The 23,584-nt window shown below is 36.2% G+C and overlaps 1 long non-coding RNA gene across 1 annotated transcript in view; it reads left to right on the top strand.

Moving 5' to 3' along the window:
* The first annotated feature begins 8,918 nt into the window (after positions 1-8,918).
* The window catches only part of LOC138711589 (uncharacterized), a 59,408-nt gene continuing 44,742 nt past the window's right edge, over positions 8,919-23,584 (top strand). Inside the window, exons 1-2 of the long non-coding RNA XR_011335402.1 lie at positions 8,919-9,073; positions 14,424-14,614. This is a non-coding gene — a long non-coding RNA (uncharacterized lncRNA). The remainder of the gene's footprint in view (positions 9,074-14,423; positions 14,615-23,584) is intronic.

Below are 23,584 nucleotides of genomic sequence, written 5' to 3'. Positions count from 1 at the left end.
TTCCTTATGTATTCACTGTCTTTCCTTGATAAGTCGCGGGCTCAGAATGATAAAGTTCTATCTGACATTTTTAGCAAAATTGAGATTTTTGTTGCATTGAATTCTGCTACTTCACAAGTATCTACCATATAAATTATACGTTGATATCTCAATTAATGTTCGTGATAAAATTAGTTTGAAAAGGTTCTTATCTGCATTGATTTTGTTAACAACCAAACTTTTAAAATGCTCTCCTGTAAAATTTACTAAACACTAGATAGAATCTTGTCATTCTGAACCCTCGAAGTGTTGAAAAGTTTCGCGGAGAATTTTCAAGATGTTATTAGTCCTTGGTCTTCCAATAGAGCATAAAGTTCTTAGAAAATCAAGAGACACTGTCAGTGTATAAGACATAAAACATAGCAAGAGACATGCCTAGATGTTACAGCATTTCATGCTGAACAGTTTTGACGTGAATTTATCTAAGTTCGATCCAGTACTAGGGTGCTCTCCCAGAAAGCCTAACGACACATTTTCAAGCCAGTTTTGTCGCGCCTATAATTTATTAACCAACGATATATTCCAATGAATTAAACAACGATCGACAGTCGAAGGATCAATATAACCAATGTGACCTTGAGTTGGAGAGGTGATGTCATCTAGCGACACACGGGAGTTGGTAATTTGAGGCACGAATTGGCTGGTCGCGCGGCAACCGAGGCAGAGTAACTCGAGAATGCAAAGCGATAGAACATTCGCGTTAGTACCAAACTACTCGTAGCAAACCAGGCTACAATTTCAATTGAGCAAAAATCAGCAGTCGACAATTAAATTAGAGAAAATAGCGAGTGAATTTGAATAAAGAGAGACAATTCACAATGTTGAAGTGTAGGCTATGCAATGCAAATGGGTACGAGCGTATAAGCAACGGGTAGCAAACGATAGAGCCCGATGGTTACTATATTAACCGATATATTTACTTTGAATGCATACGAGATGGCTACTTCCAGGAGTCTAACACAGCGAAAGTATGCCATGATTTCAGTATATCTGGAAAGAAGAGTTGTTGATTGCCTCTGCTGACTTACCTTAACGTGAATATTACCAGCGACGTATTCAGCATAAAACTTGTAGCTGTCTCTGTGATACAGACTCTCCCGAATTTGTTTTAAATAAATTTATTTCCTTTGATAAAATATTGAAAAGTAATTATTGTGATGTACCGACCTACATACGATATTTTCGTGTAGGAATTCTGCATTACCATATGATGAAGGATGGGTGGAGCGGAGAAAAATTGTCTCTGGCACCGGGACTCGAGGATTCAATCCGGAATCGGAACTGGAATCCGGTGTGGCTTAGTGGATAAAGCGTCAGCACGTAGAGCTGAAAATCCGGGTTCGAGCCCCGGTGCCAGAGAAAATTTTTCTCCGCTCCACCCATTCTTCATCATTGAAAAGTAAGTTTTGGGAAACAATGGAAAGTAGGGGATTTCTCAGAAGCAATCAACATAGGCAATGGTAATAGAAATAACGAAAAGAAAATATGAACAAATCGAGGATTGAAACAAGGCTGTCCCCTGTCTCCTGCACTTTTAGACCTTTATATTGGTAGAGTTGTAAAAGGTTGACAAATAAAATTAAACATACATTTTAAAGTGAACGACAGAAATCTTAATTACGTTTTATTTGCTAATGATGTTGTTGTTTTAGCAGATTATGAGTAGAACTTAGAAATAGCCGCTAATAAATTGGCTAAGTAGTTGCAAGAGTTAACTTAAACGTGCCTGAAACCAAATCTAAGGTGATAGCTTTCAAAGGGAAATACCAAAGTAGACAGCAATTAGTAATAGAATATTAGAAGATGTGTCAACTTTTAATTATTTATATTCGCCACCGGCGTAGCTCTGTCGGCTGGGTGCTTGCCTGCCGATTCGGAGTTGAGTTCGGGCTGATTGCCTGGTTGGGATTTCCCCAACTAGAATACCATCTCGCTATCACCAATCCCATTGACGCTAATTAACCTAGCAGTTAATATAACGTCGTTAAGTAACCAATTAAAAAACTAATTATTTGGATTTTAATATTTCCTACATACAAGACGCAGATAGAGGTATAAAAATAAACAGGACCCAAAGTATGTGTGTGGAACTATAGGAAGATTACTAAAGAACAAAAAAAGGATTTGATATATTAAAATTGCATAGTTTTATAAAGTGATGGCAGTTACAGTTCTAATATATAAGTGGGCATTACGAATAAGAGACAGATGAAGAATTAAGAGCGCAGAAATGAGATGATTTTTAAGCCCATTAGCAGAGTATGCACTCTGAGATCAGGTCAGAAACAATGTAATAAGGGACCAGTTATAAAATATAATATAGATAGACGTAAGACGATAGAATCTCAAAATAGATGAGAGTATAAACCCAGAGGATATAGAGAACCTGGACGATCAACAACCGGCTGGAGAGAATTGTCTCTCTATAGAAGATGGGACAGGCCAAGAGGACTAAACCTTATAAATATAAGAAGGAAGCTGTGTATTTAATTTTTATTATTAATACCATAACAATAAGTGATAGTAAAGAGTGGCTGTCTAAGAAATTATTATATTATTATACGGTTATTCTGCGGACTGTATGATGGAAGCTGGAAACTCAAGCGTCGGCATGAAAAATGGTAAGGTTCTAAATCTGAGACAATATACTTCACTAGAAGTAGGATAGATGAAGGGTTCAGAGCCATAGTGGGCCAAACGCCATTTATTAAAAACGGAGAAAACAAGAGTTAAAATTAAGTGATTACTATAATTTAACGAAACATATAGCATATAAGACAAAGTAAGTTCATTAAAATTAAATAACATGTAAATCTTCATTAAATTATGGTATTTACTTAACTTTAACCCTTGCTTTCTCTGTTTTTAATAAATGGCACTTGGCCCGCTATGGCTATGAATCCTTCATATGTGGATCTATTCAGTAATTATACATACAGATGCACTACACTATCAGAATTTGCCCTTAAGTGCAGTACACGGGTCTTTTGACCTTACGTGCTTAGCAAAACAGGTCCTACTTTGTAGATTTCACCCCCTCATCTATGATTAAAATCAACCACTCTCCACAAAACACATAAATCAATATGAAAGTGGTACATTCAAAACACATTATATCATATAACCTAACGTAACTTATTAACAGACATAAAAGTGTATAATTTAATTGTTAGCATTATCCCTTCGTCAGTTTGTGTCATAAACTTCAACAGCTGATGATTCTAATCTGTCTCGCCTTGAAGAGGGACAATCCAGTCTTTTGTTCGTATTTCACAATATTATATCAATATTATAGAATTAAATATTCTCATGGCCACTGCTGTAGCTCAGTCGGCTGAGGTGCATGCATCCTGATTCAGAGTTATGCTCGGACATGAGTTCGATCCCCGCTTGGACTGATTACCTGGTTGGGTTTCTTCCGAGGTTTCCGCCAACCGTAAGGCAAATCTCAGGTAATCTATGGCGAATCCTCTGCCTCATTTCGCCAGATACCATCTCGCTATCACCAATACCATCGACGCTAAATAACCGAGTAGTCGATACAGCGCCATTAAATAACCAACTACTCATAGCCTATATGTGAATAATTTCAAATGGAAAAAATTGTTCCAGGGCCGAGTGTCGAACCCAGAACCTTTAGCTGAGTGAGCCAACGCTCTACCGAATGAGCTACCCATTAACTGTACCAGATCCCGACTCAATTATTCTACTTATATCTACATACCTCAAGTGGGTTGACAATGTCACAGTCCAGCATTGAGTGACTTAAATTTGTGGTTTTCTGTTAATGATCAGTAAACGTGTTTTATACAAATCTGGCTTGTAAGTACAGTTCTTGGGTAGCTCAGTCGGTAGAGCGTTGGCGCTCTCAGTCAAAGTTCCCGGGTTCGATACTCAGCCATGGAACAATTTTTTCCTTGAAATTATCTAAGACAGCTTTATAGGAAGTTATACCTAAAAGCCATATTTGAATACTTATATAGCCTATCTATGTGTTTCACAAGATAAGTTATATTATTACAGTAGTAAATAATAATTGTTGTCACGGAAATTTATTACTTGTTACTTGATCACGTAATCGGAAATTCATGTAATATGAAATTCTCAATGCCAAATACACTCACTAGGTTTGTTCCAGCAAGCAATTCAGAACGCGTTCCAAACTAATGTCGAACTTCTTTCGACGTATGCGCCAGTTGTGTACGATGTCAGAACTAGTTTGAGCTCTTACGTTATTGGAACGTTTCTTGAACTGTTCTTTCACGACCTTTGGAGTTTCTTCTCATATTAAAATTATATTCATCTTCCGAACTTAATTCTTCGTAAAATATATCGCCATGATCTTCCAAGTCATTTACGATGGACTATTTTTTTTTATTTTAACCTACCTATTTTCAAAGCATTTTAACCGTAATTTCAGATTAAACCATGCGCATGCGTCAGTAGTTTAGAATCCAGTTCTGCTCTCAATCGAGAACCAATTTCACTCGTTCCGAAGGAGTTCTAAAGCACGTTGGAATAGGTAACTGGGAGTTCAATATCGGTTGTGATGATGATGATGATGATGATGATGATCTTTTGCCAAGAAGAGAAAGACAGTGATTGAAGAAGTGGTCTGAATTTGGATAAAAGTAGGGGTTTGAAGATAAAACGTGGCCCATTTTTGCTGATGATTCCAACATAATCGAGCAGGTTTAAATATTTAGGATACAATACTTCATATTTAAAGAACATAGACATAATGGTATTAGATGGGAATGTTACTTCTGAACAGTACTGGGTTTGCAAAAACACGTTTATTTTTGTCAGAACTAAATAGTTTATTCTCATTTTGTTTGTATATACAGTTGTTTCCATTTATGGTGGAATTTTCTCACAGTATACTATAATATTCAGTAACTAGATTACAGTATTCTATAATATACAGAGTGATTCACGAGGATTTACCGTCATATAAACATTTGTCCTAATCGCAATAATTTCAAAGTTACATTAATTTGAAGTTGTTAGTAAAATATCTTTTTGCTTTAGTTTTACGGGTAAAAAATATTACAAATAGAGAATGAACTATTCAGAAGTATCATTTCTTTAATTGGCTAGTGTTCTGAAGCTAAAAATGTGTTATTAATTGCTTTGTACAGATTTTATTTTTCAATTTTTAACTAAAAATTACATCATTCTTACGCACTTATCACAAAAATTGTTACAAATCATACGACTTTAGGAACTTGATTCTTTACAGTTTAATTATGCATCCTAATGTAGTCTTGAAGAATTTACAAGAGTGGCGTGGTTTGTAACACTTGTTGTGATAAATGCATTAGAAAATGTAATTTTGTAGTTAAAAATCGAAAAAAAATCTGTACGAAACAACTGTGAAATTCACAACACATTTTTAGCTTCAGAATACTAGCTAATTAAAGAAATGATACTGCTAAATGTAGTTCATTCCTTATATGTAATATTCTTTTATCATTAAAACTAAAGAATAATGGTATTTTACAAACAACTTCAGTTTGGTGTAATTCTGAAAATATTGACATTAGGACAAATGTTTATATGACATTTTTTGCCTAGAATGTCTTCGGAAATAAGCTCCGTAAGTGATGATAAATCCTCATGAATCACTCTCTGTAAATGTACAGTATGCCATTTAACTACAGACTCATTGCAGAGTACAAATAGACCATATATTAATAGACAAGAGAAGAGCCTCTGGAGTTCAGGATGTGAGATCATTTAGAGGAGCTGACGCAGACTCGGATCATTACCTTGTTAAGGTGAAATATTTATGCAGGATAGACAGTACATTTAATCAGAAAGCAGAAAGACCTCTTAAAATAAAAGTCGAGGCACTTAAAGAAGAAGTAAGAAATAAATATCAACAAGCTCTAAGTAGAGAATGTGTAAATCGGAAAGAGAGATTTGAGCAAGGAATAGAGATCTGCTGGGAGGAACTAAAAGAAGCCTGCAGAATAGCAAGTGAAGAAGCAGTAGGATATAATGAGAGGACTATGAAAAACGATTGGTTTGATAGTGACTATCAAAAAGCACTAGAGGAAAGGAACAAAGCAAGGAAAATTTATTTAGACCGTCCAAAAAGGAACAAGTACAATAATCTCAAAAGAAACGGCAGGAAGCAAACTATATATGCAGACGTAAAAAGAGAGAATTGTGGAATAAACGCATTATAGAAATAGAAAACAATTTCAAAGAGAACCTCAAAAGTGCTTATAGAGAAGTGAAATATAACAGAAAAGGATATGTACCGAGAACAAATTTACTTAGAAATGGAGAAGAAATTGTCAGCATACCACAAGGAGTTCTAAAAAATGGAAAGAACATTTCCAACAATTACTGAACACAGAGATAAATGAAGAATCAAATGAAGTTAATCTTTCAGAGGAAGAGGAAGAAGAATTAGAGTCACCAGATGAGTTGGATGTAGCCCTTGCAATTGACTCGCTGAAAAATGGTAAAGCTCCGGGTATTGATAAAATATCAGCAGAGCTAATCAAAGCAGGAGGGAAAGATATGGTAGAGACAATATACAAACTGGTAAAACAGATATGGCAAGAAGAACAAATGCCTAGTGAATGGAAAGTTGGAATAATCTGCCCAATTTATAAAAAAGGAGACAAACTAGAGTGCCAAAATTATAGAGGCATAACTCTCCTATGTGCAATGTACAAAATATTCACTTACATTCTCCGGAAAATATTGGAAAAATACCACGAGAATATCACAGGCGAGTACCAAGCCGGCTTCCGTGCAGGAAGGTCGACCATAGATCAAATTTACACTGTTAAAGGCATGACAGAAAAGTTCTGGGAGTATAATCTTAACTTATACCATTTGTTTGTAGATTTCAGAACAGCTTATTACAGCATTAATAGACAAGAATTATACAAAATTATGATCCATCAAGGGATACATCCAAAGATAATCAGACTCGTCAAGATGACCATGGCAGAAACCATGGCTCAAGTGAAGATATATGGTGGTTCAACAGAACAATTTAATATTGATAATGGGCTGAAACAAGGGGATGCTCTAGCACCAATGCTCTTCAATCTTGCTTTACATTGGGTGATAACACAGACAGGTATAGATCCTAACAGCACTTTAGTTTACAAAAGCGTTCAAATAGTAGGATACGCAGATGACTTCGATGTTATGGGACGGTCGTTGACAGCAATAGAAGAAGTGTATAAAGACCTGGAACAAGGAGCCGCTAAAATCGGGTTGCAGATTAATGCAAGTAAAACCAAACGGATGACACGAATAATAAGTAAACAGAATATATACAACCCTCCTAATCTGACGATAAACATGTTTGAAGAAACTGAGAAGTTTAAATATCTTGGAACAGTAATGACAAGTAACAATAACGAATTAATTGAAGTAGAGTCAAATCACTGCAGCCAATAAGGCCTATTTTGCATTAAGCGCAATATTAAAATCTAACTGTGTGCACAAGGAAACAAAACTTAAAATATACAAAACAATTATTAGAAGTATTCTCCGTTATGCAAGCGAAACTTGGACATTATCTAAGGAGACAGAAGATAAACTAGGTATATTTGAACGCAAAATACTCAGAAGAATTTTTGGACCGGTGCAAGAAAATATGCAGTGGAGAATACGTTATAATAACGAGCTATATAAGTTATATAGAAGTTTTGATATTGTTACTTTCATCAAATTAAGGAGGCTTGAATGGGCCGGACATGTCTATCGGATGAAAGGGAACAGAATACCAAAGTAGATCTTAGAAGGGAAAATACATGGTAAAAGACCAATTGGAAGACCCAAAAATAGATGGATAGATGCGGTAACGATCGATTCTCAGGACTATCTCGGAACAACTGCATGGAGGAGATTAGCACAGGACAGGGACAGTTGGAGGAAGAAAATTGAGGAGGCTAAGGCTCGACTTTGGGCTGTGATGCCATCGTAGTAGTAGTAGTCATTGCAGAGTATTTACAGTAATAGCAATAAAATAGATAACATTTTAGTAACGAGTATTTTTAAGACCCTGGCCATTAAGGAGTAGAAATTATTGCGTGGGTTAAGAAATGAAACAGTTGGAAGTGGCAACGGGTGTATTTTTTTCTATATTTTTGCGGAAACTTTTAAAATTCATTTTGAATTATTATTATTATTATTATTATTATTGTTATTATTATTATTATTATAATTATATTTATGTCGAGTGAATTGTGCTGTATGCTCTGTGTCACTTTGGTTACTTAAGTAGTTCAGTGTCTGTATATACGGGCATAATACATAAATCATTCTTTGCTGAAGATGGGTAATTTTATTAGTACGTAGCTTTTAAAGTTAAGAACTAAAGAGAAAAATAGCTGGAATATATATTTTATTAATATACATTTTTTAGAGTAGAAGTATATTATATGTGCGGGAAAGTGACTGTCGCTTGGGCATATATATGATAAAAATCAAGGTAGTAATTCATTTTTAATTACTCTTTAATTAAATGTTTTATAAATAGCTTAAAATGAAACAAATTCTCACCTGCACCTTAAAGCCATGACAGGAGGAATGGTGACTTGCAGGCCCGAAAGAAAATTTCGATCCTGGACAGACCGTGAATTTTCCACCTTCATGGAGTATGGAATTAAATGGCATACTTAGTTAGTATTAATGAAATATGTGTTTTCTGCTTCTTGGACATGGCGAAGTAGTAATGATTAACACACTGTTACAGAACATAATATTATTTACAATTTTCAGTTTATACTATGAATTTCAGCGTGTGATTTGTTGCAATTATTTATAGCTAACATACATTCTAATGATATTTTTCTACAGCACTACGATTCAAATGACAACTTATTTTTTTGTTATTTACAGAGTCCGTCGGTTATCCAGTCCCAAATGCACCAGAGCCTCTGTTTCCTGCTTTGTCTAGCAGAGGCCTCTGCGGTCTCAAGAGAAATTCTCATTCAAGTTGTTGGCCAGTAGGCTAGATAAATCCGTATCTAAAGCAGGAAGCAGCTTAGTAGATCAGGTAAGCGTTTCTGAAACTGTGATCTGCAGACCATAAATACTTTTCAAGGTAAAACGTGTTTTTTATATATATAAAACTATTATTCAGTATTTCAGTAGCTTTTCGAAATTTTTGGATTTAAATGAACCACTTTCAAACGAAATAAAATAAACTTACAAGGGTTCTATGGAGGATTATAAAATTATTTAGAAACGTTTATGTAAGAGCTCAATACTGAATGCTGATTCACAGGCTTAAAAAAATCTATGAAGTAATTCTTACATCTCAAATGTTTGGGAAATTCTGAATTAGAGAACTATACCTTTCGCGCCATCTTGATTGGCCTACGAAAGTATGAAGAAATTATAAGTCCCATATCATTGTAAAATAGGCCTATTGTTATATCTTTCTGTTTCACAATGAAAAATATTACTCCAGTAACTGTTAGTAAATTTTTGTAAGTGACATCATAAAAATTACAAGTGAAATCAGAGATTCATAGTCAAAGATTTATATAAAATAGACAAAGTTGTGTACGATTTGTAACTATGCATACAATTATTAAAGGCCAAGATTTCTAATAATAATGTTGAACTCTTTGATTGTCAGTTCGCAACGCTACCTTATCTGAAAAGGTTGGCAGTCAAAAGTTATAATTCTGACTTTTGAAAGGTAATTAAAATTGGAAATATAAACTGAAGAAAGGTGACAGAGAATGTGAAAAATGTTTGCTGCGGAAGGCTCGTGTTTTTTTAACTTGTAAAATGTAGTCATTATTGTGCAAAATTTCTTGCACTACTGCAGAATTTGACCTAAATGATTCGTTATATTGAAATTATTAAGTAACATAGAAGTTTTTGAATTTTTTAAAATACAGGATGTATAGGGTATGAACTGCCAAAATTATATGAACAGTATGTCTAATGAAATTGTATTATTTCTTATAATTTTATTTTTAATATCTAAGATGTCATGGTCTTAATATTTTTAGTAGTCTGTTTGTATATAATCGTTGTTCCTACAACCTATGTGACATATTTATCGATTTTCAGATTTTTGCTCTATTAAATAACTTAAATACTGATACAGCAAATAATAAAATCTCCTATATGTAATTATATTTCTTTGTTTCGAAAATGTAAGACTTAACAGTCTCTTATGTACGGCTTCCATAATATGAGCAAATGTGTTTTTTCTTCCTACTGAAAAATTTTATATTTTGCACATAGGCTTTATTGCAGGAACAACGACGATATATTTCGACTGGAAGTGAATGTCATTGTCAATGATCTTACGCACAAGATATATCAAAACACAACAGAGTAACAAACGATTGCTTCAGCGTACGTGTAGGACAAAATAAATAATGATTTTCTATTCTCATATTAGCCTCACAAAACATAATTTTTGGGATCACCTTGACAGAGAAAAACATTATTTGACTTTTTTCTTTACTTATTTATGCTCTATCACGAGAGTTTTGGCAGTTTATGTTGTTTACATTCTGTATATGTATCTCTAATCTTACCAACTTACTTAATCACATGTTATGTTCATATAATCCAATTATTCTATTAATGTGTTAATTTACTAACGTTTCTGTAATTTTTAGCGAAATATCCATAGTTCACAAATTTCTGGAATAGAATACTTGTAATTGCACACCATGCTTAATGGTATTTTTTAAGTAGGGGACAATAAATACAAGGACAGTATAGCATTCTGTGGAGCAATTAACTCTTAAGCTAGTACGAGGATCATACTGAAAGTCATGAGGAACCCATTGTTAAAAATCTTAATTTTTATTTTTTTTTTAGACAAACCAGGTAAATCATCTTAATCTACAGACTTTTCTGTCACTTTTCAACATAGTCTCCATTTCTTTGCACACATTTTCCCCGCCGTTCTGTAAGTTTGAAAATTCCCTTGCTGTAGAAGTCGGTTTCATCTTCCCGTAGACATTGACGCACTGCTTTCCGGATGTCCTCCAGCGTCTCGTAGCGTTGCCTCGAAACTGCTTCTTTACAGAACCGAAAAGATGGTAGTCGGAGGGTGCAAAGTCGGGACTGTAAGGAATTTGCGGAAGAGTTTCCCTCCCAAATGTTCTGATTTTCTCCACGGTGTCACGATCAGTGTGAGGCCACGCGTTATCGTGTTACAGGATGATGATCTTTCCAGGGCGTTTCTCGCGCAATGCATGATGGAGTTTCAAACCTGTCAGAATATAGCGGACAGCATTTATGGTCTGTTGAGGTTCAAGAAATTCAACCAAAATGCATCCCAGAACTCATCAACTCTTTCTTTGTTACGTTCCGTGGAGGCAGTTCGAGGGCGACCGCTATGAGGCTCATCTTGGATGCTCGTGTTCCCATCTTCGAAATGTTTCACCTACCTTCTAACACTGCTGGCACCCATGCACACATCTCCGTATGCACGCTGAAGTCTGAGGTGAATTTCAGCAGCAGATGTTCCTTCTTTAACAAGAAATTTAATGACAGTACGCTGTCGAATCGAATCATCGTTGTCTGCCATTTTGCAAACATTGCCTGTGGTCAAATGATAGAAGTTAATGATGTCACAGTATGTCAATACATAGAGTAAAGTCTGTAGATTATGATCATGTAATCGTTTTTGTTATATCGTTGAAATTGAAATTAAAGTAATGTGTTGCTCATGACTTTCAATACGACCCTCTGTAGTCATAATGTTTGTGAAATAGATTCCGGCGCTTTTATGTATGAATTAGGCTTTCTTCTTCTTCTTCTTCTTCTTCGTCTTCCTCTTCTTCACGATTCTTGTTCATCTGCCTTTATAGAATATATCACTGTCTCACTAGTTCCGTGTCACTAAAAAGTTTAAAAGTGTTTCAAGTACAGATAACTTCTACACAATGAAAACAATCATTTCTTGTACTGCATTGCAATAACAAGATAAGTGGTGACACCGCCGATGATGGTGAAGAGAAGAGAGTAGTCCAGATTAAGAAATCCGAAGGCCGTGAACTTCATCTTCCTCTGAAGCAGTTGCTGGGAGAAAAGCTGCAATTCTGCCATCGTCTCATCGTCAAATCGCCTTACAAGCAGAAGTTTCTGCACCAAGACTGCTGTAGTCTCTACTTCGTTACCCGCTGACTGACAAGGAGCGGTCACACTGACAAGCTTGAAGGAGTATTCCAGTAGCCACGCTAACATCAGACTGGTAAACTGGCCTATGAAATTGATTGCCACTGTTTGTATCCTTAGCAACGTTGCGAGAGTTAAATACAGCGATGACGTCAACTCAATTGTCGTTACTCCTAGTTCCAATAGCAACTGAAGACCGAACGTTGAGTTTATGAGAACATTGATGTCACATAAGTCGTCATAGAGTTCTCGAAGGCTATGGATCGTGCTCCGCTCTGAAATTTTGAGGCTTGGCGTCTGGAGTCTGTTGAATATACGAGGAGATTGTACAAAGGGCACAATCTTACCACTCTTTATTTCAGAAGCTCTAAATATTTTACTTCCAACGACAGTTGGAATTTCTGGTTTTTTGCTGGAGGCATTATTTGATAAAATTATTCCTGTGCCACTTTCTTCAAAATTCCTCAAGACGAAACTGAGTCTTGCATTTAATGCTTTCAGGCGGCTACGCAACAATAAAACTAGGTCGCAAAACTGGAGCACTGTAGCAATATTGATAATACGGTGTGGGTACCCAGAAATGAGATACATGGCACTCATGTTGTCCATTGCATTTGTCCAAACCCAGGTGTCATACGTGAATAAAATTAGTATGTATGAATACACGGCTACCACTTGCACCAAAGTGAAAATAAATGTGCTTCTGTAGGTGTTGACAGGATCGATTAGAAGTCCTCTATCGACTTTGATGATCTTTGAAACTATTTTCCTTGACCTGATGCCGTTGAGAGTAATGCTCATGAGGATTGAGGTGAAGGCCTTGATTGCACCGACGCTCATCATGAGGAATTCGTTGACAATCACAGTTGCAAGGAGCTCTGGTTGTATTACTCTTTGCACTACAGATAAAGTACTCGATGTTGTGACAAAGAGAAGAACAGCTATGGAATATAAAATCCATTTAGTAGACATTGACGTTGGAGTCAAATTATCCTTGAAGGAAAGAGGAGCAACTCCTAGTATCTTAGAGACGTAATATAAAGGTCTTACAGATGAAGCAAAGTTTTCAACTGGTAGCATTTTCATCACCATAATTAATATTATTTTTTCAATAATTACGCAATACTGGTATTTTACTAAAAAAAGTCCTGCACTCTATTTTCGACTTCAATTATGTCACAGCTCTCTGTGGAATGAAATATTTCAAGTGTGTCAGTATTGGAATATTGGTAACACTGTAACATATAAAGCGTTAATACAATTTTTCTTTGGATTATGCAAATTATCCCAATTATTTTTCGTGCACAGTATTATCCCAAGTTGAAAATTTGAATAAAACATAGGCACTTACTTCTAATTTTCAAGGTCATTTTTTGTTCAGATAAGTATTATTGAAATAAAACTGAGATATTTAATAAAAAGTTTTACATAAATCCAAGTTACTTTTAACATTATTAGTTAATTGAAGAAAATATGAGTATAATTAAAAATAGTCGATGTTAACTGAAAAATTATTCTTAAAATTATTTCTTAATGAAATTTAAATAAATTCACAAAACAATATATTAGGGTATAGGCAATTTTCCTTCATGTGGGCTTGTATTCAAAGAATTATTATGTTTAAAAATTCAATTGAAATTACTAAATTTGTTAAAACAATATATAAGATTTAAAAAAATGTTCAGTATTATTTATGGTATGATTAAAATAGAAATAGAATAAAATCAAAGCTTAGAGTCACTAAACATATTTTGTCACTCGCTCGTTTTTAATACTGTAAAAGACGGTTAATATAATTCAATGTGTATGTAAAATATTTGATGTGAAGTATTTGTTTTCAACACCACTGTAACAAAAAATGAAGATAGTCGGCAGCAATTCTTTAACACTAGTAAAATGTAGCCTGTACAATATTTAAGAAAATATTACTATTCAAGAAAATCGTGATGACGAAAACAATAAAAGAAAGGGAAACTGCAGCTCTAACAGGTGCTGGAAGTAGTAAAAATTATATTAAATGACACGTTTATACCGTCTGCTAAGATATTTCACCAATCTTTCAAGAAAAATTGAATAATTTAAGACATTATTTATTAAAGAAAGCCACGCTGATGTCTTCTGTATTCTTGTAGTTCGCAGAAAGTTCAATATTTTCGCAACATATTATCTTCAGTTTCTAACACTAACGTGAACTTATTTCAGAGCACTGAATTACTGTAATTGAGTCGATTTTCACTTGTTTGTTGCAGGATTCCATCTTCTGCACTCAATGCAGGAATGCTGCTGATGTCGCCTGTTCGATTGAGATAATGAGAAACAAAAACTCCTGAGCTCAATTATGCCCCGCTGTCATTGCATGTCATTCTGAGGCGACGGACCTTGTACAAACAAACAAGAAGATCGATGCTTTGTCCGCCAGAAAACTGTAATCAACAACCAGGTATAAGCACAAGAAAATTTATTTCTGCCCTAATTAATTGAGTAAAAATGGGAAGCAAACATTAGCATATAATAAGAAATCATTAATTAGACTCTCATGTGGGCGTTCCCGGATTCAAATCCACGGGTCGGAAAATGTGTTTAGTTCTTTTAATTGTTTCCTCGATCTTAAATAACGGGGAATCTAGTTATTTCAAATAGAAAATACAGAATTCGTTTCCACTTTCACTACACCAAAAATTAAAGTAGGTACTGATTTGGGAGACATGTATGCAGTGATTTCCAGTCAGTTTTTCTAATACATTTTTCCTAATCATGTATGGTGGGTCCCTATCACCACAGCGTGTCGCGTCCTCAGATTGCGGATAGAGGAGACGGCCTCCAGATATGAAGGGTAGTTGCGAATTTATTGAATAAGCAGTCTTGGACAGCCGATAAGGGGTGGTCCTCCAGCTTGGGGATTGGGGGAACGGCTATTAACCCATCACCGTAAAAATCAGCTTGTTAGGAAACCCCAAAATAAATCTCGGAATGAGACTGATTCTCTGGCACGACCACTGTAAAGGAATAAGATTATGAGATTTGGTACTTGGAATGTAACAAGTCTGTATAGAACAGGAGCTGTAACATTAGTAGCAAAAGAACTATGATCCGTCCCAGGGTTCTGTAGAGTAATTCACGCATATGGGGGCGGAGTCTATCTGTGCCGGAGTGTATTGCGGGCAACATCAGCTCGAGGCCGCTAAGGGGGTAAGATGCCCATGGTAGAAGGTAGTGTAGATTTAAGATAGAAATGATCCCTTCCCTGCAAGCGAGCTTCGTTCAACCAACACCTCCCTCCAGAGCGATCATTGACCCTAGCCCTCCCACTTACCACTTGGCAGAGGTCTTGTTTCGTCTTTCTACTCCACAGATTCCTGGGATGGACCATAGCTAGATATAGAATAGACTTAGTGGGAATACAGGAAGTTAGGTTAGATGGGAATGACATCACAAATAGGAGATTACTTGCTCTATTTCCCGGAAAAATCTGCATTGGCGCAACACAGCATAGAAAAGGAGCATAAAATACTGTTTGACCACACCAAGGTCATTAACAAATCAAGCCACTACTGGGATCGTACAATCAAGGAGGCCATAGAGATTAAGCCCGAGAAAAACAACTTTAACAGAGACGGTGGACTGCAACTCAGTCAGGCATGGACACCGGCCTTGGACCAGTTTAGGCCCTCTTACAATCAAGGTTACGAAGATCACGGACCGAGGACAACAACCGATTCCAACCGGCGGAACAGGACTCGTCGCCCGCCAAACTTCACACAGGAATCCCGGGAGGGGCGGAGCTTACGAGGAAGGATAATTCCCGGCCCCGGGTTGGCCGATCCGCCAACCAATCCCGTATCACCTGAGACAGCCTAACATCTATATAACCCACGACTTTTCTGTTCCGTGATCACTTGATAAAATCTCAGTCCCCCTCGCGTATGTGGTACCTAAGAGGTTACGTCCAATTTCGGCTTCCCCTTCAAAATTTTCTAGAGCTCCTTCAGTGGAGCATCGTAACCCGGAGTGAGACTAGTGGCCAACAGGCTTGGAGCTCACATATTTAGTTTTGTACAGCCCCCAACCCCTTGCAAGGACGCGTTTTGCGTACCTTTTAAATTTGTCCTCCCAGTTCTCTTTCGATTTTTTGATTCGTCCACACACAACTTCCCTGAAGATGGCTGCAGAGATAGCAGTTGAAAGCTTGGAACATTCCAAAATTTTAACTCGGCTGATGTCCCGCGAAAACATATTAGCGAACCAACTCCGAGAAAGCCTCAAATCATACGTAGGAGATTACTTGCATTATGGGGAAGGAAACAATAATCACCTATTGGAACAGGATTCTTTATTCATAAAAGATTAAACTCATCAGTAAAAAAGGTCGAATTCATCAGTGACAGGTTTTCGTATTTAGTACTTAAGGGTAGTTAGTGCAATATAGTAGTTATAAATGCTCATGCCCCTACAGAAGAGAAATACGACCATATAAAGGATAACACGTATGGGCGAAACCAGAAATGCATGTAGAGTGTTATTTGGGAGGCCGGAGGGAAAAAAACTTTTGGGGAGGTCGAGACGTAAATGGGAGGATAATATTAAAATGGATTTGAGAGAGGTGGGATATGATGGTAGGGAGTGGATTAATCTTTGTCAGGATAGGGACAGATTGGAGGCTTATATGAGGGCGAGAATGAACCTCCGGGTTCCTTAAAAACCATTTGTCAGTTGTAAGTAGGCAGGCTACGTTTTTTGTAAAGTGCATTTTTTCGAAAATCCATTTTCCTAAAACTGAAAAATTCTATTTTCCTAATGTTATGTTTTTCTAATCTCGTAAAAATAGTCAATTATAACAATTTAAAAAAAATAATAATTTAAAGTTTACAGGAAAATTGTATGTACTAATGCGCGTAGATATTGCAAATCACGATTTTCATCCTTATTTGTTAGCTATGTTTGCAATATTTATTTCAGTTACAGTCCAATTCTTTTTTGGAACGCTTAACACTTCTTTCCAAACTTAATTCTGCTATAATAGCTTCTGTTTCTGATTGTTTCTTTTTTAAGCTCGATCAACTCCGAATGAAAATCAGGGTGATGTTTCCTGATGACGAGGTTAAAGCGATTACGCCACCCCTCACTGACATTGTTAGTAGGTTGATAACCGTTCAGTGTAGCCTCGTAAAAGTTCCATTTCTTCACTGGATATCTAGGTGTAACTGCTCTTCGTCTTCCTCGTTCTGGACGCCCAACTATCTACAATTCTTCGAAGTAATCAAAGATTGAGATGAATTGATCAATTACTCCGTCTTTTAAAAGGTCAAAGAAAAATTTAACATCATTTCCCGGCGCAGAAGAGAGTGGTAATAGCATGTGCTTTTGGGTTTTCGGTTCACGAAATTCCGTTTTATTATAAGCTTCTTACAATCCTTCATTTTGAACTTTCCTACAAAGCTAGAGATTGACCAAGATAAAGAAATATCCTGAAAGTGTCTCGTCTTGAAATAGTGTTGTTGCAGTTGTAGTTTATGATTGCTAATTCGTAATTTATTTATATTGACAAATTAAATTTCGAAAATTCCATGTAGCGCATTCAGTCTCAGAACAATAATAACATATTATCAGGAAAGTAGGCACTCTGAATTTTATACAATTTTATTCCAAATATTGTGAGTTTTGTTACCACGGTTTCAGAACAATAACGTAATATTAATAAGAGAAAAGGCCATTATGAAAATCGTTTCAGCAAAAGAGTTACGGAAAAATGATTAGGAGAAACAGTTATTAAGGAAAATAGGGATCGTGAAAGTTTGTTTTAGGGAGAATGGTTTAGGAAAAATGCCAGGAAACTGCACACAGTGGACGATAGTTGGCATCAAAATGAAAACCAGTGAACAATTCCCAACGAACTGTCACGGTATGAACTCGCAGTTAAAGCGACTGTAAACGAAACCTAAACAAGAACGAAAACATTTTTATTAAAGTTAAAAATAAATGGTTGCGTTTTAGAGAATCAAGAAACTTATCTTGTAGTAGATTTTAGTGTTGCAGTATTTATTACTCTTAGCAGTTGTTTTAGTGAGAGATTATTTATATATATTATATTATATTTAAGAATTTATAAAGTATAGTGAGTCCCAGCAAATCCCCCGACTTTTGTTTAGGCTGACCAGCGACAGGTCCTTCAGCTATCACCGCTGCTTGCTTTAGCGAACTTACGACACTTACCAAATTAAAATTTACGTACCGTACTATGTTATATTAATAATATTCGGTACTCACCCTCCTAACAGTAGCAGCAGGAAGTGTTGCTCATCACATTATTAACGGAATCTGTTTCATTAAACCTATTCTTTAAATTTAATGTTGTTTTTCTCCACGAAGCTAGGTGACCAGAGAATTTACCTCTAAAGTTTTCCATTGTTATGCTACACAATTTATTTTTTCCATATTACGTTTTAAAATGTGTACACATTCACGCACCGAATCTGTAACCATTGCAAAACACAACACAACGTAATAAACTCCACTTGTTCTTAGCTTAGTCACTGCAGGTGCTATTCATAGACATTTCGCTAGCCCGAGCTACGAGCGTGCTGAACTAGCCCCGGCTATCGACTGATTATTTGTACAGGATTCATATCATATCATATCATATCATATCATATCATATCATATCATATCATATCATATCATATCATATCATATCATATCATATCATATCATATCATATCGCTAATACTGGTTTATGAATAAGAAAAACGTTAGTTCGCTGATCATCCACCGGAAGCCCGCGCTAAGAATGTCTAGGACTACTGCCCTGCGTGTCTTTTCTGTCGGCTTTCAAGAGACTACAGATTGGCACAGCTAATTTCATTTCACCAATCATGCAGCTTTCACGTGGTGTTCCCTATCTCTCTTTCCCTTTTCCCTGTCTCGTACACAAAAAGAGCTGATACCTGAAGCATAACATAAAGACCAATGAAAAGTAATGAACTAAGTTAAGAATTAGGGAATTCACAACCCAAGGAGACAACAGGAGACGAAGTTGTGAGAAAGTAGATTCGATATCTTCAGAAATTAGTAAATTTTGAAAAAGTACATACGGAAAACTAAATCGAAGTAGGAACACAGGAAACGTTCGCTGCGACTCACTGTTTAAAGATTTCGGCCTTTAAAGGTTTTTTTGCACTTCAGCACAGAACAACACATGATAAGGCGTAAACATCTATTTCCGTGGATGGAATATGATTCTGTTCCATTGTCCGTACCGGGAATCGAACCACGGACCGCAGAATAAAAGCAGTAATTACTAATGGTTATTAGAAGAGAAAAATTCGTTCTGGCGCCGAAGATTGAACCCAGGTCTTTGGTTCTACGTACCAAGTGCTCTAACCATTGAGCTACGCCGAAGTTCATTCCACAGCATCGGTCGAATCTCTATCCTCTAGTGTTTTCACTTTGTGACCTGACTCTAAGTTCGACATATATCCTATGTTGACTTATATTAAGTCAACTGCCATTATGTAAGGAACGCACTCAATTGAGTGACTTGGTGGGCGGGATTCCACAGTATTATGCGGTCGGTTAAGATGCTTGCCTGCCGATCCGGAGTTCCGCTCGGGCACGGGTTCGATTCCCGCTTGGGCTAATTACCTGGTTGGGTCTTTCCGAGGTTTTCCCCAACCGTAAGGCAAATTTCAGGCAATCTATGGCGAATCCTAGGCCTTATCTCGCCAAATATCATATCGCTATCACCAATTCCATCGACGCTAAATAACCCCGTAGTTGATACAGCGTCGTTAAATAACCAAGTAAAAAAAACGAATTTTCTCCTCTAGTAACCATTGTTACCATAACAGATATATTCTGTACAGAGTGCTGCATTGGAGTTAAATCGCTCGCTTGAACTCGGTCAAGTGTCGCACCCTCGAGTGAGATACATCGGTCGTGATACGCTCGTAATAAATAGAAACACAGTACAAGATCATCTCACCGACACGTCTTACCTTGTATGGAAGGCGACAGATAAGATACACATAAGTTTTGCTCAAACGGTAAAAATAAGGCTTTATTTTCTGCTTTTATGACAAACGTTTAATGGAACAGTCAATGGAACGTACCAAAACAGGAACATGAAGTTATAAATAAAATAGTATGAAAAACTTCGATATACAGTTATTATTGCTAATTAATAATTATTCATATTTGATTTACCACATAAGTTAGGTCCATACATAGTGTTCCGCCTATAAATATACTGCGACAATGTAGAAACGTTTTACAAAATATTATTGATATAGCAGTAGATTAATAACAATATTAGTACAGAGATAACGTCACAGAAAATATAATAAAACGAATAATCATGCTGCACAACTGTTACAGACGCAAAGATTGATAGGGTACACTAATTATTAGAAATTATTATTATTATTATTATTATTATTATTATTATTATTATTACTAGAAAACTTGATACATTTCTTGCATTATCGTGATTGTGTTCTCCGTTTATAATAATTACATTTACATCCAATAACATCTATCAGATGTGGAAAAAACAAAATCACTCCTGTGTGGAAAAAAAAAAAAAAAAACCTACAACATTTATATTACATTTTAAAGCAAGTTTTATAGTTCTACTATGGAGAGGTTAGTTAAACACTGCAAAGTTTGAAATGATAAACTTCTATGATGTTACTACACAGTTCATCACTGATAACAAGAACGAATGTCTAACGCTCGGCTTATACCGTTCGAGGATTTATCGCTCGTGACAATTTTACCCATCATGCATGTGCGCTACCTCTCGAATTATGGTATGAACTACTTGGCGCTCGAGGGAAAACGTCCGATGCAGACCTCTGATTCTGTAGGAGCAAAAATTAATCTTTACGTAGCCGTAATTAGTGTCAATTACTGAGATAAATAGCCCAGGAATTCTTTAAATAACATGATTACAAGAACATAATGATTTCACATGAAAATGATTACAATTGTAAAAGCTTTTGATGTCCCTGTTCTCCGTATTCTCCCGATACCGCTTACTGTGATAATGTGAATCAGCCTGCATTGGTCTTCAGACCGCTCAGCACTACGGAAATTCTACTTGCAGTAATATAAATGTTGCCTCAAAGCGCGCGGTGGTGCCATTATGTTAATAATGGAATTGGGACAGATCTGATGCGATCAGTATCCATAATAAAATGATTTTATTGAATTAAGAGTAAATAAGAATAAATAAAGCGGTTATTCAAAGAAGGGCCCAACTCGTCATTTTTAAATTATACAGGAGGAACAAAAAGCTGATTATCTCAGTATCAGAAATCAACTCAAAAATCAATTCTTTACTATCATAATATTTAAAGCACTTCTAAGAACATGTGATGCAGTTTTGTTCTTTCTGTGACGATTGAAAGAGGTTTAATTATAATTTGAAAATAACAGAATTTAGCCCTTCTTCTACAATACTACTATTTTAGAAATAAAATCCCTTTTTCTCATTATTAATATAATTTGAACACAAATCAAATTCTAAGCTGTTATATGATAAACGACATTAAGATATTATATTATAGCGATGTACCGAAGTACGTATGATATTTCCGTGCAGGAATTCTGCATTATCATATGATGAAGGATCGGTGGAACGGAGAAAAATTCTCTCCGGCACCGGGATTCGAACCCGGGTTTTCAGTTCTACTTGCTGACGCTCTATCTACTAAGCCACAACGGATTCCAATTCCGATGTCGGATTGAATCCTGTCAGTTTAAGCTCCACTTCTTAGTTTTCTTTTAGTGGCCAACCCTCATGCACTGTGTCACAGATGTGTGACAGTGGCACAATGTCCAACACATTAATGTGCTAAGGTGCACTCATTACGAGCGACTAAGTGGCCGGGATCCGACGGAATGAGCGCCGTCCTGAATCATCGGAATTGGAATCCGGTGTAGCTTAGTAGATAGATCGTCAGCACATAGAGTTGAAGACCCGGTTCGAATCCTGGTGCCGGAGAGAATTTTTCTTCGTTTACCGATCCATCATCATACGACATTAATATATAATATGGATCATACTTGTATGAGGAGACAAAGAGGAAGACAGGAAATAGTGAAGATTGGAGAAAAATGGGTTTACGGTGAAAGACTTCCATTGGGCAGACCACTAAATGAATGAATATTAAAAAAATTCAAACATATGAGACGACATGCTAAGAAAACTGCAAAATGTACGATATTCTGGACTTACTAAGTTATATTAATGAAATAAGTCGTATGAATAAAAACCGGCAGAAGAAGGACCAACTGTAAATGATTGGACTGTTCTACAAACTGAAATACAGCCCTTTTTTACTGACCAGATGCGCCCTTTAAACAAGTACAATAAAATGATAAAAATATATTTGAAAAAAAAAATGTTAATTGGGCCCTTTGTTTAGTAACAGCTTCATGTTCATTAAATATTTAGATCTATTGTAAGTTAGAATCAATTAGGTACTAGGTTTAATAGATTCGGTGATACACGACACATTATGTTCAATTATACACACCACAAACTGCTATTAGTTTAAAGTATTGTTAAAATAAATAGTTGGGAAATCATTTATTCAACAAAGTTAACAATTGGGACGTTGAAACTGTTTGCTTTCTCGTTCCAAATATTTGTCGCACATATTTCAGAAGTGACGCACCACTCGTTGATTTTCTCGTTGAGAAATTGAGGCGTTGTCTTCCCAGATTATATTTTTCAGTTCTTCCAGGTTTTATGAATTACCGTCATTTCCCACAACTACGGTCCTGGAAAACACCTATGGTCCACAATACAACCATTCAAAGAACATTGTAGAAGTAACATAGACCGTTCGTAGATAGCTGCAGTGACGTGACTTCAAACTACAGCAAAAATATAGATAAACGAGGTACTACGTTATGGAGCATAAAATTTCAATGGCTCTATCGTGGACCATAATTGTGTTCCAGGACAATAGTTATGGGAAATGACGGCATTTTAAAACACTTTGTCTTTTGGAGTTTCCCAGAGATTAAAATTCACTAGAGGTTAGGGCAGGGGAACGAGGGGAGCCACTCATTCCTACTGGTATTTCTGTCCTCGATTATTCTATGAATTTCGTCCTTAGAATAGTTACCTGCAGGTGTTGTCTCAGAATCCTGTTGTAAAGGGAGTGTGCTGTTGGCTTTTTCCAACAGGTTTCTGTGACAACACATACAACCAACTATTCCATGGACGCACTTCATGCAACATTCAAGAATAGAATTATTAATAGGAATGTTTGGCCCCCTCGATCCTCCGACCTAATCCCTTGTAATTTTTATCTTTGAGGAACTCTAAAAGGAAAAATGTACTGCAACGAGTGATGAGTCGCTTATTAGACAGGTGCAAAAATATTTAGAACAAGAAGGCAGA

The sequence above is a fragment of the Periplaneta americana genome, chromosome 13, assembly GCF_040183065.1.
Source record: "Periplaneta americana isolate PAMFEO1 chromosome 13, P.americana_PAMFEO1_priV1, whole genome shotgun sequence".
NCBI lineage: Eukaryota > Metazoa > Arthropoda > Insecta > Blattodea > Blattidae > Periplaneta > Periplaneta americana.
Note: the sequence above shows the minus strand (reverse complement) of the source record. Positions and strands in the feature narration are given on the sequence as shown.